The following is a 16,688-nucleotide window of genomic DNA, read 5'->3' as shown; positions in this document are numbered from 1 at the left end:
GGCTTCATTTATAACCACAAGCATAACTCATTAATGCAAAGTAGGGGATGCGTGGAACTCATTTTCGAGTACAAATTTCAGATAAGATGAAAAAGATGCTAATGATTTTTAAAGGTTGATATTGTTTATCAGATATATGCTCTGAAAGGAAAAATCTAATTGAGAGAAGAGGCGTCCCTCTGGCAAGTTATCACACAAAACGATTCCGTGATGTGTGGTTTGACTTATTTTGGGTATTCATCCTCTTGTTAAGTTAGCACTTAGCTGATAAAAGCGGAAAAAATCACGGCATTAGATAACATTGAATATTTTATTACATATTTTCAGCAATCGTTCGATTCGCTAATATCGAAAGCATTTTTTGCTGTAAACGATAATGAATATGGCTAAGGTGTGTAATACTGCCTGCATGGCTTAAAGCACACCGCTCTAACAGACTATAAGTAAAAACAAAAGTGCTCAGGTAAACCAAATTCTGGACACTGTTTATTGCAGACGAATAAAGGTAGACGTTATTAACCAGAGGATTTCTGCAAGACGAGGTTGGAAGAGCTAATTGCAATATGAACAAACCTGAAAATACGTTTGCTTGGATTATCAACCCTTTACTCCCTAAGAGGGCTAATTGGGACAGAACTTCATAACGTTAAGAATATTTGCCTCGAAAATTGTTTTGTAAAGAACTGCTCATTGAGGTAAAAAATTTGTGTCCCCCCTAAGACAAGGTTGACCACCCCGATAATTTTCCAATTTTTTTTTTGAGATGCATATGGAATGCAAAAATTGTTTCATATCGAGCTATTCACTAAGACCTGTTAAAAATAAGCTATATTTTATGAGTATACCTATGATATTTAATTTAAAGTTGATACGTGTTGGAAGTTTTCAGTTCAGTTTTACATTTTAAAACAATTTCTCTCAAAATGATTATCTCCTTCATAACTGAAAAACTGCCGTTCGCCTTGGGGGGTAAAGGGTTAAACGGATGCGATCTATCACTTTGTAATATGTATGAACTTTTAACTACTTGTTTTGGAGAATATCTGTTCAGAACACCTTGATTGTTTCTCACGTCCACATTTAAAAATGTTGCGGTAAAAAAAGACGTCTTTTTGGCCAAAGTTGACCTCAATGTTCGGAGAGATTGGAAAAGTAATTCCTTTTTATTTCGGAGGAAAAAGGATGCTTCAAGAGTTCGAAATGATGTACTATGAACTGGGATTTTTTGAAAATCAATAACAGAAAATTCCCGACAAAACATTTTGTTTTCTCTGAAAATTGTTTGCAATTGAAACATTCAGTTCGAACCATATCAACGTGGTCAGATATACCTTTTAAAAGTGCTACAATAACGCGAGAAAACAGAAAAAGGCATTTTACGTATTTTGCTCAAACTTTCTTTTCTTTTTCTTCATCTATGTATAGCTAGAAATTATTAAGTTTTGATTCCGTCAAAAAACGTATCAATTTCTTCAATTTCAATACTTTCTGTGAATGAATGCCTGCAAGCGACTCCTAGAAGATATGAATTGGAATAATCAATTTGCCTTCGCTTCTTCAGAAGATCTAATTGATTGGAATATCTGTTTCCTGTTTTAGTAGCGGAGATTATTGAAAAAAAAATACGGTATCCGTTTTTTTGATAAAATTGCTATGAATCATTCAGTTCATTTCCTTTTAACACGACGTTCTTAATGAGGTCATAACGTTAATAAATTTGAGACGAAATGCTTTATGGCTGATTATGTTTCATTCAAATCCCAAAGCTAGGAAAACAAAAAAAAAAAAACAAGGTACAAAAACATAGTTCCTGTCAGAAAGGTGTAAGCAATTTCAAATACTTAACAACTTTTTATCAGGCTTATTGATTTTACGAATTCTGCTGCATTGCTAGCACATTTTACTTTTATTACACGGAGTCGAGGTTTCTTTCTTTTAAATAGAAGGTTGATTTTGCCGAGTTTTTCAAGCTCAATGAAATGTGTTGATGATTTCGAAAAATTAAGGGAATTCTCTTTAAATGCTTTTAATAAACGAAATTGTTTTCCTCGTATTAATTTTATGAGCTAGCTAGTTTAGTTGCTGGTTTAATTGGTTACTTCGTATTGCCGTTGGTCAGCAGTATAGTTTCTCCTTGTTAGTTGTTTCGTATTCTATTGCTTTGTATCCATTGTAATTAATGTACAGTATTGTTTTGTAAGTCTCGCAGATATTGTATTATAACTTTCTTTCGTAAGAAGGTTCTGTTTTGTAATCCTTGCTTTGTAAGTGCAATAATAATTTTAAAAAAAAGCATTATGCGCTTTGTCTTTTGACATAAAAAATTTTTCAGTTCTTTTTTTTTTATTTAGCGAATTGCTGAAGGCCAAAGAGTAGACTTACTTGCCAAGCCTTAGCTAAAAAACGTTGCGGTCATTAGACAGAAATAGTAGATAGCGTCACTTAATGCACATGAGAACAAATTGGAAAATGACAATTTAAAAAAGAGACATCGCAATAGTTAAGCTAATAAAACTATAGGGGAATTTTGTCTGGTTTTCTTTTTGCGATACCACTTTGCAAATTTGAATCAAATAAGACTAATTTACAACATCAATTAGAACTCAGTGGAGTTTCGTCATGCCATTACCAACTTTGAAGAGAGAGTTTTCAAAAAAAAAAATCACAAATGTTGGCGCTTTTTTTCCTGTTATTTCTTATTAACTCCATTAGCAAACGTGTCCAGTGATAACTGATAAGAGCAGTTCATCACAACACTATTAAAAAACACCTTTTTTTACCCCTGAAGTGCGAATCACAGTTTTCACTCCATGTGAGGTGAGGTGACGTAATGTATATGCATAACCCCGCCCCAGGGCTTGTAAAAGAAAGATGAAAAGTTGAAACCGAGGCATTTCTCTTGACTTATGTATTCAGGCGAGACTCTTATCACTCAAAGCATCAACCAGTCAACCTCTAATTCTAATTGTACATCTTGGTAACTGTACTTATTGTCGTTTCATGCTAAGAAAACCGGGTTTACCTGCGGCGGCGTTTGTCATTTGGAACGCGAGTGGACTTAACCTTTTTACATGTATTGAAAATATTCGATATTATATTCTACTGTACTTCTAGCCAGAAGACGTTCTGCCTTAATTTCCGATGGGAGTAAACCAAACAATAGTCAGTTGCGGCCTCCAAGAAGAACTGAGGTTGAATGATTTATGAAAGATTTTATCGAGAAAAAGACAAGTATCTTGATAAGTTGATCACGCAACAGATTGAGGCACTGAATCAAATTTTATCTGAAGCAATGTTTCAGGCTTAAGCCTAACGTTTCGCCACCTACCCGAGATCATTACTCCAAAACCTGAAAACGAACTCTGAAACAGACGTCTGATAAGAATAATTTGAATGAATCCAAGCCACGTGGAATTAGAGATTCATTTATTTTTTTTCCGCTTCAGTTCGTTCATATTGTAATTCATTTCCATTCATTCTTTTGTTATTCATTTTAACTTCCTAATGGTTCCGGTCGTTCGCGAGTTGAGGAAGATTCAATTTATCCCTGTACTAGGTTTATTTTTGTTTAGTAACTCTCCAAATCCCGCTAAAATTAGCTACTATTACCGCATTAATGCCATGCCGTGGTATATTTCCACTAAGTTTCCCCCAAAAGTCAACCTAATTAAATGCAAATTACGCATCGTGGAAAAGTTTGGCGTGCCGGAGGGCGTCCGTAGGCACTAAATGAATTATTTCCTGTCCAAAAATGGGTAATTATAGAGCCTTTCATGTCTTGATATGGAGAGCGGACATAGCCACGTTTCTTTAAAGAGTCATTAACTACAACTTGTTTGTCTTATCTAAATTAATACGCATCCGCTGTGTTTGGCTAATGGTGGACTGCTATAAAGTTATAAAGTAACTCCTCTTTTGTGCCTTTTCACATAATTTAAAGATCAGATCACGCGAAGCTTTGGCAAGTTAAGACCAAACTGAAAGAAGGTAGGAACGTCTGAACATTCTGAAATCTGCTGTACGCCAGATTCCGCTTGATGGAACTTTCATTCCTCTAAAACGCTCTCAAACTTTTGAACGTTATTTTATGATCCTTCCTTTCTTGTGATGACTACTAATTTAGGGACGTCTAGGGTTTGTGGATTTATAAAAAGTTTAACAGAAAAGTCCAAAATTAAATCGTTTTCAGACAACTCAGCTAACAATAGAATTACTTTGATATTCTTAGAAGATCATTTTCTTCGGTTGTAACTGTTTCTTTTTTTTTTTTTTGGTTTTGTTTTTGTTTTTGTTTTTTTCTTTACGAAATGTCAACGACCAAACATTGTCAAAATAATCCAAGGAAAATTTCATGCACTGGCACTGATCTGGCTAATTTTAAATATTCCTGACTCTCCCTCGCAAATAATTCACTTAAAGAATATTTTACGTCTTGACTATCCGTAAGTTTGTTCTCTTTTTTTATGTAGAACTTTCACTGACTAGCATTTAAAGGAGCTACGTCACGGTTTGCTCATGTTGACAAGTTTAGCCTAAATTTTTCAAGTTCGTCGTTTGTAATCGGTGTTAATCTTCTCCATCCTTAACCATCCCTGTTCCTTTTTGGTTTATTATTATCTCTTTGGTGTTTTTCTATCTTAGTAAACTATTATTTTCGGGTTTCCTTCAATTTAAAGGTAATTTTGTACGTGGCCAAAATAACTCAAAATACTGTTACTGAGCTCGGCCTTTAAGCTTTCCTTTCTTCACACAGTCTCTGGTAAGGTCAATATCGTATGAGCGACTCAGTTCTGTTTAGACTTTTCTCGTCTTCGTAGAATTGGCACATATTGAATGACTGTACGCGGTTTCTTTGCGAATTGTTAAGGTTAGGTCAACTCTTCGACAAGGTTTGATTAATTGTGTGTTTGTTGAAAATAGATTAGACACCTCACGCGAAACAAGATGACAAAGAAAATGTCGTCAAACAAAAGGCGTATTGAGCTCAATAATGGGTTAATACTCGCAGTATGCATCTTTGTACATTTCGTAGCCGTCCTTTGCAAATCAACAACTTGAAACGACCAGTTTGCAAGATTTTGACGTGAATCACTTCAGCTAATTGTTCGTATTGCTATTTTGGAACTGAACACATTTGCAGCATATTCAGCAGGGGCAATTTTTCAGTTATACCGACAGGCATACTAAATAGATCTAGGTAACTGCGAAATTCAGAAATTTCGAAGTAGAATAGAAATACATTTTCTGATAGGCGTTGTCCGTGTCATCGCCGTCGTATAAGCGAAGGTCCCCAAAATATGTTTAGCACGACGGTTGATTAGTTTCTAGGCGGTCGTCTTTTGCTTTTGTAATTTTCAAAATCGGTATACACCTTTCTCAAACTCATTAATAATTCATCAAGTTTAAACAAAGGAAATCATGACGACGTTTGGATATCTGATCTTCATAAGCATAGATTTTTGCGAATTTCTCCGTTTTCTTCTTAGTATTAGTTTTGATTGAGAAGATGTATCAAAATTCAAGACAGTGTTCACTACATTTCCAAACACCTCGAAGTTCGTCAAAAATACGGATTCCGCTACGCGTCGTATTTTCAACTCTCTTTTCTGTGTTTGGAAACGTGGTCAAACACGGTCTTTCATGTTTGATATATTACGTAAAAAGAGAACAGCCAAAACTGAAAGTAACCGTCTTTTTTGAATGTGGCGCCACGCTTCTAATATGCCGTACATATTTAGGATCTAAAAACCAGCCCAGTCAAATTCTTATACCACAAATACGGTAATGAGCTAAGGCTGGCGACTTGTCACGAATCACAACTGATTAGAATGTAAGGCCAACTTGATATTCATAATTATATTGTCATAGCACTAATCAAAATATCTCCTCGCTTTGTCGGCCCTCCGATCAACCACTGAGCTATAGCTAAGGCAGCCTTAAGGCCACGGTATCTTACTTTGAGCATGAATGGCAAAGCGGCAAATTTTGCCCGGTAAACTATTGTACATTGTTGATCATGGCTTTAAAACTTAGCTGCAGGTGAAGTTTAGGGAGGGAGAGTTAATAACCTGTTCCATAAAACGACATGTTCCCGTCTACGGCACTCAAAGCTTTTGCATTGATTTCCTATCCGACACTCAATCCTCGAAAACGTCGATTTGCTGCGGCCGAAAACACCCCCCAAAAAGCGGCAACACCACAATACAAGAAGAACAACGACAACAATGAAAAACCAACTAAAATCCAAGATCGGATCAGAGAAATCAACACAAAACGAGGCAAAACACAGACACGCTGTCCTTGCGGAGAATGAGAGTAGATTACTTGAGCAGGCCAGCTGGTAGATCAAATTAATTGCTCCGTTATTAGTATACTTATCTTGACAAAGGCTGTTTGGTCCTCTTTTCAATTATCTTGACACAGCTGTAGACAAATACCGTGACAGGAAAGCAAAAAGATTTGTCAGTGTCAGAAGGAAATTCAGCTCTTTGTTTGAACATTGGACAAAGGTTGGACCGTGTATCATTTCTGCAAGTCTGTGAATTAAAACGATATAGCATAATTGCGTTTTCTTTAACACCGAACAATGTTTTTTGTCAGCGAATTTTTCTTTAATATAGATGCTTCATTAGCAAATCTGAACACTAGATCTTAACAGAGGAAAAACAAGAAAAAATTGTTCGCGCAGTTGTCATTAATTCCTTCAACATCCCTGGCCGGTCATTCACCATTTCAGCTCGGCCATTCCGCTTGAGCCTGGCCTTTCGGTTTTCGCACTGCATGCCTTTAGGACCACAAAATGACCTGCAAAGACAAGGTCTTACCAGACGACAGAGAGAAAATGATACTCAATACGAGAGCTGAGTTCGATTCAGGCCCACAGGCCAATATGACGTAATGCGAATGTGCCTTCAGGGATGAAAACCGCGAGTTTAATTACTAGGCCATTTCCGAGTTACCTTGTGCCTCTGTTCCAAAACGAGTCGTCGTGCCAAACCTGTCATATGGAAATGAGTTTGATTTGCATGAGAATAAACGCGTGGATGGAACGCATTTTCATATGAATGGTTTCGCAAAACGATTCTTTTTGAAACAGAGACAAAGGGCAACTCGAAAATCGCCTATTCTTGGAGCACAATGTTGCCATTAGCTCATACTTGTCAACTCGAGTATCTCGATCGAGGTGTATAAATAATTACTGGTAACAACGGCCTATTTTCAAACATTTTAGTATTGAATGAGTTTTTGTGATAGGAAGATAAAGGTTGAGTTAAGCTGCTACCGCTTACTTTATTTAATCTGGATATCATAGATATGGAACCAGGCCTTCAAATAATTGTCTAATAGCTATAGATTAGATTAAAAGAAAATACAATGGACATAAAATCTAACAATTGTTTTCTTCTCTCGCCAGCTTAGACTTCCTCTTTACCATGACCAAAGCACTTCTTACTGTTCTTTTGATCGTGCTTGTTACTGGCGATTTCATAAATGAAATTGACGGGCTACTCCGTGCGGGCAGGGACCGTATTGAGAACCTACCACGTGGCCTGGATCAGTACGAAAGAGAGGCTGACGAAATACGTGGACCCTCAGCTTACTTTAGACGAGGTCAGTGCAAAAGAGTTCCCACCTATAATTTCTTTAAGTAGTCTACAGGCTAACTTTAACGGCCAATATTGACTTAACGAGTCGACAAGGTTAAAAAGCTTTAAAAATCTGGGAATTCTTTGTTAATAATGAAATTAGGCAGGCCGGATGGCACTGTGATCTATTAAATCGCTATTATTATCTTCTTAATTAGTAACAAATCTACCAGCGTTAAATCACGAATAACCTTCTCACTTTACTCACTATCTATCCTGTTAAACTGAGAGCGCGTAGCTTAAGGCCCAGTTCAGACGCCGAACTTTGAACCAAATACATTGAATTAAGTACATGAAAAGTTCGGCGTTTGAATCAATTAAGAACGACTATTTGAATTTGGAACGGCCCAGCCATTCTTCCCACCTAGCTCAGCCGAGAATTTCGGGTTTGGAACAGCTTTGATTTAGACGTCGAACTTTTTATGAGCCGAACCTAACGCATAAATTATTATAACGTATTTTACAAGCAGTTTTCACTTTGCCTGAAAATCGCTGACATTCCGATGTGATTTGGTTTAAACTAAATAAAGTTCGGCGAATTAAGTTCGACGTATGAATCAACAGGTGTAGTTTTGATAATTTGGGTCGGTCCACATTCGAATTAAGTTCGGTTCATAAAAAGTTCGGCGTCTGAACTGGGCTTAACTGTGTGCTGTGCGGTTGTTAACAACTGAAATGGTGGCGGCTTCTTTCCTTTTTCATAATCTCGTCTCAGCCGTTATTCTATCGCCGCGTAAAATCCTTTCCCAAATGAAATTAATCTTACAGAACTAAGCTTTTTATTACATAATTGAACCTTCTGCAACGAAAAACACTCGCACGTGTGTGTAAAGTGACCTTCTACAAATTATTCCCTTCTCTTCCATACAGCCAACTTACTTTCAACAAAAACATCAGTAAATGGCTTCCTTGCACTAATAGGCAAACATGCCCAGTTGACCAATTTGTCAAAACGGGTGGAAGATCTTCGACTGGTTTTGTTCAAATTTTTTATTGATTTTCACTCTTAGCTTGGATCTTCACGTTTAGCATATGGGAGGGCTAATCTGTTGTTTGATTGATCGATTAACTTTAATAAAAACTTTTAGTAGGGGCAGGGGTGGGGCAGTTGTGAGAGAGCTCGCAACTCACCTGTCCAGTTTTCCGCCGTGTGGCTCGGGTTCGAGTTCTCGACCCGGCGTCATGAGAGGGTTGAGTTTGTTTTTGGTACTCGTTCTTGACCAAGGTTTTTTTCGGGGTTCTCCGGTTTTCCTCCCATCCGCAAAACCACTTTATAATGAATTCAAGAGAGCTGTTCCGTGTTTTGTGGGTAAATAACTAAATACATTTTTAGTTTTACATTTTAATTTTACATTTCATTTCCTGAAGAAGTGTACATATATGCGATACACATCTAAATTTCCACACAGGTTAATTAATCATACAGAAAGTAATTTATCAAGAACATCCAAAATATGAAGCAGTGTTACACTGTAGTATTCCCTTTGCGGCTTACCTTTTTCGAGCGAAATGACAGGCAAGGAGAATGACGGGAATAGTAAATCCCTAATTAATGATTGAACAGGTAATACAGGTGACCTTTTAGTCGTTTCTGCAGTTCAAGGAAACTAATAAAATGTCTTTCCGTTTGGATTACATAACTTTTCAATTAAGTGCCTGTATTTTGTTTTTCTTCACAGACAGGGTCGAAAGGCATCAGAAGTGAACAACAACTCAAATGAAAATCCAGCAAAAGAAGTAAAATGGGTGTGCTTGCAATTGTTTCGTTTGCATGTACTTTAAAGTTTAAAAATCAGAAATACGAAAGATGTATCAGAAATACGAAAATAGTAAAGACAACGAGATCTTCGCCATGACACTAAATGTGTGTTTGAAAGGCCATTTTTAGCTAAATAAAAGCTTTTAGCTGAATAAAAAGCTTTTGAAGAATATTTATATTTTAAGTTATTGATTTCATTGAATGACTGACGGACTGACTGACTGACTGATTGATTGATTGATTGATTGATTGATTGATTGATTGATTGATTGATTGATTGATTGGAATCGTTCGCAGCTTTATAGACATACTGATTGTCAGATGATGCCGAAAACAATCCTATTAGTCAAAGTAACTTACCATTGCTGTTGTCGCAATATTGTCTATTCTATGACTAACACCCTGTCAAACTGCCCTGTGATTAAGGCAAAATATCATATATCGGGGATGTTATCATTTTGATGAACATAATACCCTTACACAGGCAAACATTCAGTTGTTAAATTTAGTTGCATCCACACAAAACAGCTAGATTGACAATATATAAGTACGGTAACTCATAGCCAGAAATTCCGAACCATAGCAGGCGTGACATACGTCATTATATCCAATGTGCTGATTGGCTCACGGCTGTCAAGAAAACAAGTCACGCCAGCGCGGGCGCTGACAAGCCAACTTTCAGCCAAGAAAATAAAGATTATCCGGCAAATATCATCTCTTTTCTAAGAAGATTTCACTGAAATAATCTCTTTAGAAACTCTACTGATACGTTTCTGTTTTCACCGGTCCGATTTCGTACAATGAGAAGCCTTTGCAAGCGGTTTTGAGCCGCCGTAAATCACATCGAGAATAATTTTCGATCCGTGGCCGATATGTCACGCAGCACGAAATTCAAGTCCCAGGCGCTAAAAATCGTCCTTAAAAACGCCGAAAAGAGCCTGGAGAACAGCTTGAACTATTTTTCAAAATGGTGGCTAGATTTTGTGATGAAAACAACACATACGGTGAAGAAAACAGCTCGCGTTCGTCAAGAGTTTCATCCGAGCGATTTTGAAAGTGTGCAGTCAAAGATGGACAATTTTTGGGAGATTTCGGGAGTTTTATAAAGCAAAAACCGCAATGAATTCAACTCGAAGAGAACCAAAAATTGTCGAAAACAAAAGTATTGGATGTGGTCTTCAAGTTCCGCATGGGGATGGAGATTCTAATCTTCAGCAGGAGAGAGCAACCCAAAGCAAAGGTCAGTGGTTTGCGTAAACAAGACATAATATACAAAGGTTAGTATGGCAGATCCTTGTTAGCATTCGTAAAATTTTCAAGTGGAAAAAGCCGCAAGAATTTTACTTCGCTAAGCTACAAAACCCTTTCCAATTCAAAACTATTACCACAACTGAAGAAATTTTCATCGGGACAGTGAAATTCAAGTACCTCGTTCTTTGCAGCGATCGACTGAAATACGACATCTATACATTTTTCTTTTAGAGACCTGAGAGCACATGCAAACACAATTGTCACGCCTCGTGGGGGGTCGTGGTTCGGAATTTCTGGCTATGTTCAAAATAATTGACACACGTCACAAACCTCAGGGCAGGGCACGCATTGGTTCTGCTCCTTGAAATACATGAATCTGCTTCTCAGCCAATTTCTTACTGACTGGGAAACCCAGTACACCGTCATTAACCGAACCCCAATTTTGATGGTGAGGTTGATTTTCTGGGAAGCAGCTAGGAAAAAGGGACAGATCTAAATTTGCCAGTAAAGTTAACTTGAAAAAAGCTTTAAAAAAGGTTATCTTTTCGTTACTTTTTGACCCCTAACGAATGCTGTCAAATTGTCTCGTGGTATTCTCTTAGTACAGGTTCTCCTCTATCAACATGAAAACTAAATTACATTCTTGCAAGTTTCCGATTAAAGTTGGTATTTTTGGACATTGATTAGACATGGTCCTTAACGAGTTGTTATTGTCATCTTTTCATTTGCCTTCTCCTTCAGCATAGTAATAGAGACTGGGCATAATGAATTCTTGTAAACATTAACTGCTGAAAGACGAAAGATTGGCTGTTAAAAGTCTGACTTTTTTCTAACAATCCTAAATATTTTTTTCCGTTTTGAAGAAGATTAACGTTTTTACAGTTCTAAAACAAATTGGTCGTTTATGTTCACAATAAAAAGAACAGCGAAAACAGAAAACTTATGATTAATATTTCTTAATCAAGTTTATCCTTTTCAGAACTAGTCAATCGTGACCATTTGCACTGTTATCTTGAGGTTTCTGTATTTGAAGGCAAATTTGGCATCGAAAAAAACACCCTTATCACTCTCATGGTTTAGCACCTTTAAAGGTTTAAGGAGTATTTAGAGTTCCGTAGAGATTGCCGCAGACCTGTGCACCCTCTGTAGTTGCCATGAGCACTGGACTGGACCTCAGGATTAGAGGAGAGTAGCAAGACCGAGGAAAAGTTACATCTGTGGAGTAAGACTGAGCGCAAGGAGCCAAACATCAACTGGAAGGCGAATCCTGCTTTATACTTGGCGTGTTTTGGGACAGCAACTCCTGCGTTTTTCTGCTCTTTCACAATACAAAGGGATAACGGGTGACTGTTATAAGATATATCATTCAATATCATGCTTAACGTGTAGTGTGTCTCACTGATGTAGCAAAATCTATTTAGCTGACAGACAGTAATTGTTCTTTTTTAGTGCAAATATGAAGGAATCAGGCAGGTCAGCACGTCTGAAAAAGACCAAAGAGGGCCAAAGGGAAAATGAGTGGCACACAATTTCCTGATCTTTGGTGGCAGCTCAGGAACATATAAGAGGTATTTTTCAGTTTCTAATAACACACAGTTTGTTGTTCTGACTGCTGCTCAGATTTTGCATCCAAGAGCTGTTAAAATATATACGAGGAAATTCGATGAACCTTTGCAAGACCACAACATGACACCAGGTTTACCGACGCCAATGCAATTTCATTTTTGGTGTGTGTTTACTTGAAACTATTAACATAGCGCGTTTAGAAATCATACTGTTATTCACAAAAACTTCAGTTCTCTGCCAAACATCATTCGAAGAGTTTCCTAACTATAGATCACCAAACGTTCACGAAAGAAATTGGAATATATCCAGAAGTTAGTTAACATTTTCAGAATGGTTTTACAAGGTTCATCAGTCTCCTTAGTTATTGTATAGCCTGTAAACAGTTCATCATTGGATGTGCATTATCAGTAGGCAATCTCATAATTTTTCTTGCAATAAGAAATAAACGGGTCACTTTCGATATATTAAAATTCAGCTTGATAGTGAGACCTAGAGGATACAATCAAAAGAAATGAATAAACATGGTCATTCAACTCCCTTTGTTTGTGTCCTCCAGGCCTCACTGCCAAGCTAAATGTTACTATATCGAAAACAGTCTATTGCTCACAGGTACCTTTGCTCCTGAATATTTATTTCAAATTTTATGTTATTATCTACGCTGACATGTATTCCAGAAAAAAATATACAATACCTACATTTTAGCCTGATTGAAAATTTATCAAAACGAAACAACTATCTTCTTGTCAATTTTCTGACCACTGTGTTCACTTATCTGATAATCAGAGATTCAATATTTGCTGATGTCACGCTGCCGCACATTTTACGAGATTTGACAAGTTTGCAAGTGATAAATAGGTCATTCAGCGTGGGCTCTTAAACCTAAACCAACGAGAAGATCGAGAAGAATACACCCTTCCGTCCCTTTTACATTGACTCCATTTTATTCAAAAAATCGTGGGGAAACCTGGCTGTATTTAAAAAAGGCTACATCGGAATTTATCAACAGATGTTGCATAAAACCCTGTTCAAATCAAAATCATAATATCAGAAGTGTTTATACAGTAAGCTGTTAATTAAAAACTGCATGTTATAACGAAATATGCTTTATATTTCTAAAAGTGTTTTACTGATTTTGTTGGCTTGAGGACTTCTTAAGTAGTGTTACAAATGAGAGCTAATGTTCACTTCGAGTACAATTCTAAATAGTCGCCGATCGACGTCTATGTAAGTCTTAAATAATCGATTCTAGATTATTGAAATGGTTTGAGAACGGTGCACTGTACGTACACTGAACGAAAATTTTAACGATACAGGAAAAGCGCTATCTAGGAGGCAAAACCGAACGAGTGCAGGGATGGTTTTCACTCAAAGTGCTGTGGAAGACGTAGAACGTCATTATGAAATATTCTAAGCTTAAATTTTCAAGATGCTGTAACGTAAATGCCTTCTACAATAAGGAACAATAGAACCATGAACTCTTTAATTTTTGGGGGGTGCTCATAGAACGACGGTTCTTTAGATAATGTACAAGGCTGGCATTTTTACAATGTAAAAACAGTAAACACTCTTGTTAATATGAAGAACCTTCATTATATTGACATTGAAAAATATTTTTAAAAAATGGTTAAAGTGTTCACGGTTCGAGTGCCCTCACTATAAGATATTATTATTATAATCATTGCGTTTCTAAACACAACTCACATTGAGAATGAAATCAGCTACCTCTTTTGCTTCACGCCATGTTGTTTTATATGTATTAATTTTGGCAGCTTCTAAACGCGTTTCCAAGATCACAATATCATTGTTAGCTCTTATTTCGAATCAAGCTGTTTGAGAATAATTGTAGCATACATTGCACAATGGAACAAACTGTTTCCAATTTTGTTGATAAATTAAGCAAATGGTACATTCCCGAAAAAAGATAAAAAATGTGTTACGAATCAGCTATGAGTAGTTGGTGTAAATTTACGGGAAGTAAATGGTCACTAAAACTTTAGATTGACCTGCTATCTTTTTTCTTCTAAGTGTGAAAAAAAAAAGAACCTGACGGCTTAAAAATAGTGGCATGCATATAAACAATCATAATGTCTCCTCGGAAAAAAAAAAGTTCAATCAATCAAGAGACACATTTTTCAGATTAAGTCAACTGTGCTATTCCACCAAAATATTGAAAGACTAATACTGATAATAATAAAGAGTACAAAGTCACTTTACTAGCGTAAAGTGAACTGAAAGTGGTTTTAATTAGAGTAGTTATCGTTTGTGAGACAAATTTGTTTTAAATCTCGCTAGTTAGTCAGTGCACGGTATACTGGGGCGTGATGTTTTTCAGAAGGCAAAATTCAATGTAGTTTTCGCTGTCATTTTGATTGGCAAAACCAAAAGTTCCCAAATCTTTCAGATTTTAAGAAAACGTCGCTTTCAACAAACTAATTGTCATATGATAACTGTTTGAAAGAATATGAAAACACCCATGAAGTCTCCTTGTCTCACGAAGTATAACCTTTGAATATCTCAATTACAAAAAATACTTTTATTCGTGTAAAACACCATGATGAACTTTTAAGGAAGAATTAGAAAATTAAGTTGACAGGAAATTGAAAATTTGAGCCATGTTTCGGTTTCACGATACGTCTTCATAGCTTGGACCCAGTTTGACTCGGCTAAGTGGTCATAAGCAAAGCTATTGACCAACCGCTGTCATCTCATCAAGAGACCAATCAAAACTTCTTTATTCCTATTGCAATATTGTTTACTGGCTACTTATTGATGTCATACATTAATTGTAACTTGACACCAAATCGTGAAGGTATTGGATCACTTAAGGTGAAGAGGTCTTTGCAAAGGGAATCAAACGAATCATAATGGCTGAAATGTGATGTATACAATAATTTGTTTAACACATGAATAAATACAGCGATATTTATAGATTTTTGGTAAAACCCCTTATCACGTTCAAAGTTGTTCGATTTTTTTTATTGATCATTATCTGTGACAAAGTCTCAGCTACGCTGAACAATGAATAGTCAAACAAGGTGGATAGTTCGGAAAATTTTACAAATTTCAAGCTGGAATTGAGATTAAGAATGTCCCCTGGCTTGGTAAACGGAAATATGTATTTGGAGAACAGTTTAATAAATTGCTGTAAATCTTTTTGGTAGATGTTTTAAAATCGTGGCGTAAGACGCGTATTAAGAATTTTGTACGTCGCACTCTCGTCTACTGTAACAAAAGTACAATTCTTTAATTCAGCCCGATGAAAGCTTACTTTCTTTTCAAGAAGGAATTAAATGTAAGATTGTCGAAGATTCCTGCAATAACTTCATGTTACTATACATTAATATCAGCATAGAAATACTTCCTCTTATTCTGTCGAACTGTATAGATTTCATTGTTGTAACTGAGAAAATATAAAAACACATTTTTAGTCATTATCATGTCTTTACAGTTAATAGCTTAAAGCCGTAAGGTAGGATAAGCAGTTCTAAAATTGACGCGCAAGTATTAGGAAGGATGTATTTTGACAAATCTCTTAATTCACCAAAGCCTTTTTAATACAAGCCATTTGCACCTCTCATCCTGTCCTTCTGTAGATGAATAATACTTTAATGTAGCCCAAGTTTAAGTTTTATTCCATACCTTCGTTTCAGCTTACCCGCTTTGCGAAAACAAGTGAAGTAAGGTTGATTTTATTTTATTTACTTATTTTTTTTCTAACGCACAATGAATTTCATCCTTTATTCACTGGAAGTTTTTCCTCAATTTCCGATGGGAAAAATCTGCTCTTAAGTTTAATATCCGTCACACCTCTGTCTGGCACAAAGGACTAAGCTAAAGATTAATGGAGGATGTTATCAAAACGGCAAAACCTAATTAGAGCATCCAAGTTTTGATTAATCATGTCGCGACGTTGAAAAACATTTCTCAGCCATTTCTTCAATTGCATTGAAGTTTAAACTTTACAAAATTATAGTTCGAAACGGTTTCTTTCTGTCAAAAAAGTGAGTATCTTAATCAAGTACTTGGCGAAGAGTTTGTCCAAATAACAAAACGTGGAGGAACACAAAATTATTTCGAATGAAACTTAGATTTATCTTGAACTCAGTGAGTTAGTTCCGCTCAACGATTTTCGTTCATGTTGCGCTGAGCGGAATAAATCGTAATATTATAATGATGTCTGCAATAAAAAACTGACATTATCTTCTCTTTTTGTCGTAAAATCAAAGAAGACTTATCTTATCAAAATTGAGCCTTGGCCTCATTTTGGGCTGCAAGAAACCGACGAGAATATCATTAACAGCTTAGCGAAACCCATTTATTTGAAAAGAAAGAAAACAGGGAAGATTATAGAAAAATAGCAAAAAGGAACCTGTTAAAACGTTAACTCTATCTGATTTAAAGACATTATCCACGATAAAGTTCTAAAAATTGATGAAGAAATGAAAATATTTCATATGACATAATGC

The 16,688-nt window shown here is 36.3% G+C and overlaps 1 long non-coding RNA gene across 3 annotated transcripts; it reads left to right on the top strand.

The window, feature by feature from the left end:
- The first annotated feature begins 3,889 nt into the window (after positions 1-3,889).
- On the top strand, positions 3,890-12,154 carry LOC110041396 (uncharacterized). Of its 3 annotated transcripts, none has more exons than XR_016206365.1 (4): positions 3,890-3,987; positions 7,415-7,611; positions 9,326-10,645; positions 12,106-12,154. It is a non-coding gene; the product is annotated as an uncharacterized LOC110041396 (long non-coding RNA). The 3 variants fall into 3 exon arrangements; XR_016206366.1 differs by having other exon boundaries at positions 9,326-10,682; XR_002295760.2 differs by lacking the exon at positions 12,106-12,154 and having other exon boundaries at positions 9,326-9,577.
- Positions 12,155-16,688: the final 4,534 nt, after the last annotated feature.

This window comes from Orbicella faveolata, unplaced genomic scaffold (assembly GCF_042242905.1).
Source record: "Orbicella faveolata isolate gen_17 unplaced genomic scaffold, um_ofav_v1 contig_14, whole genome shotgun sequence".
NCBI lineage: Eukaryota > Metazoa > Cnidaria > Anthozoa > Scleractinia > Merulinidae > Orbicella > Orbicella faveolata.
Note: the sequence above shows the minus strand (reverse complement) of the source record. Positions and strands in the feature narration are given on the sequence as shown.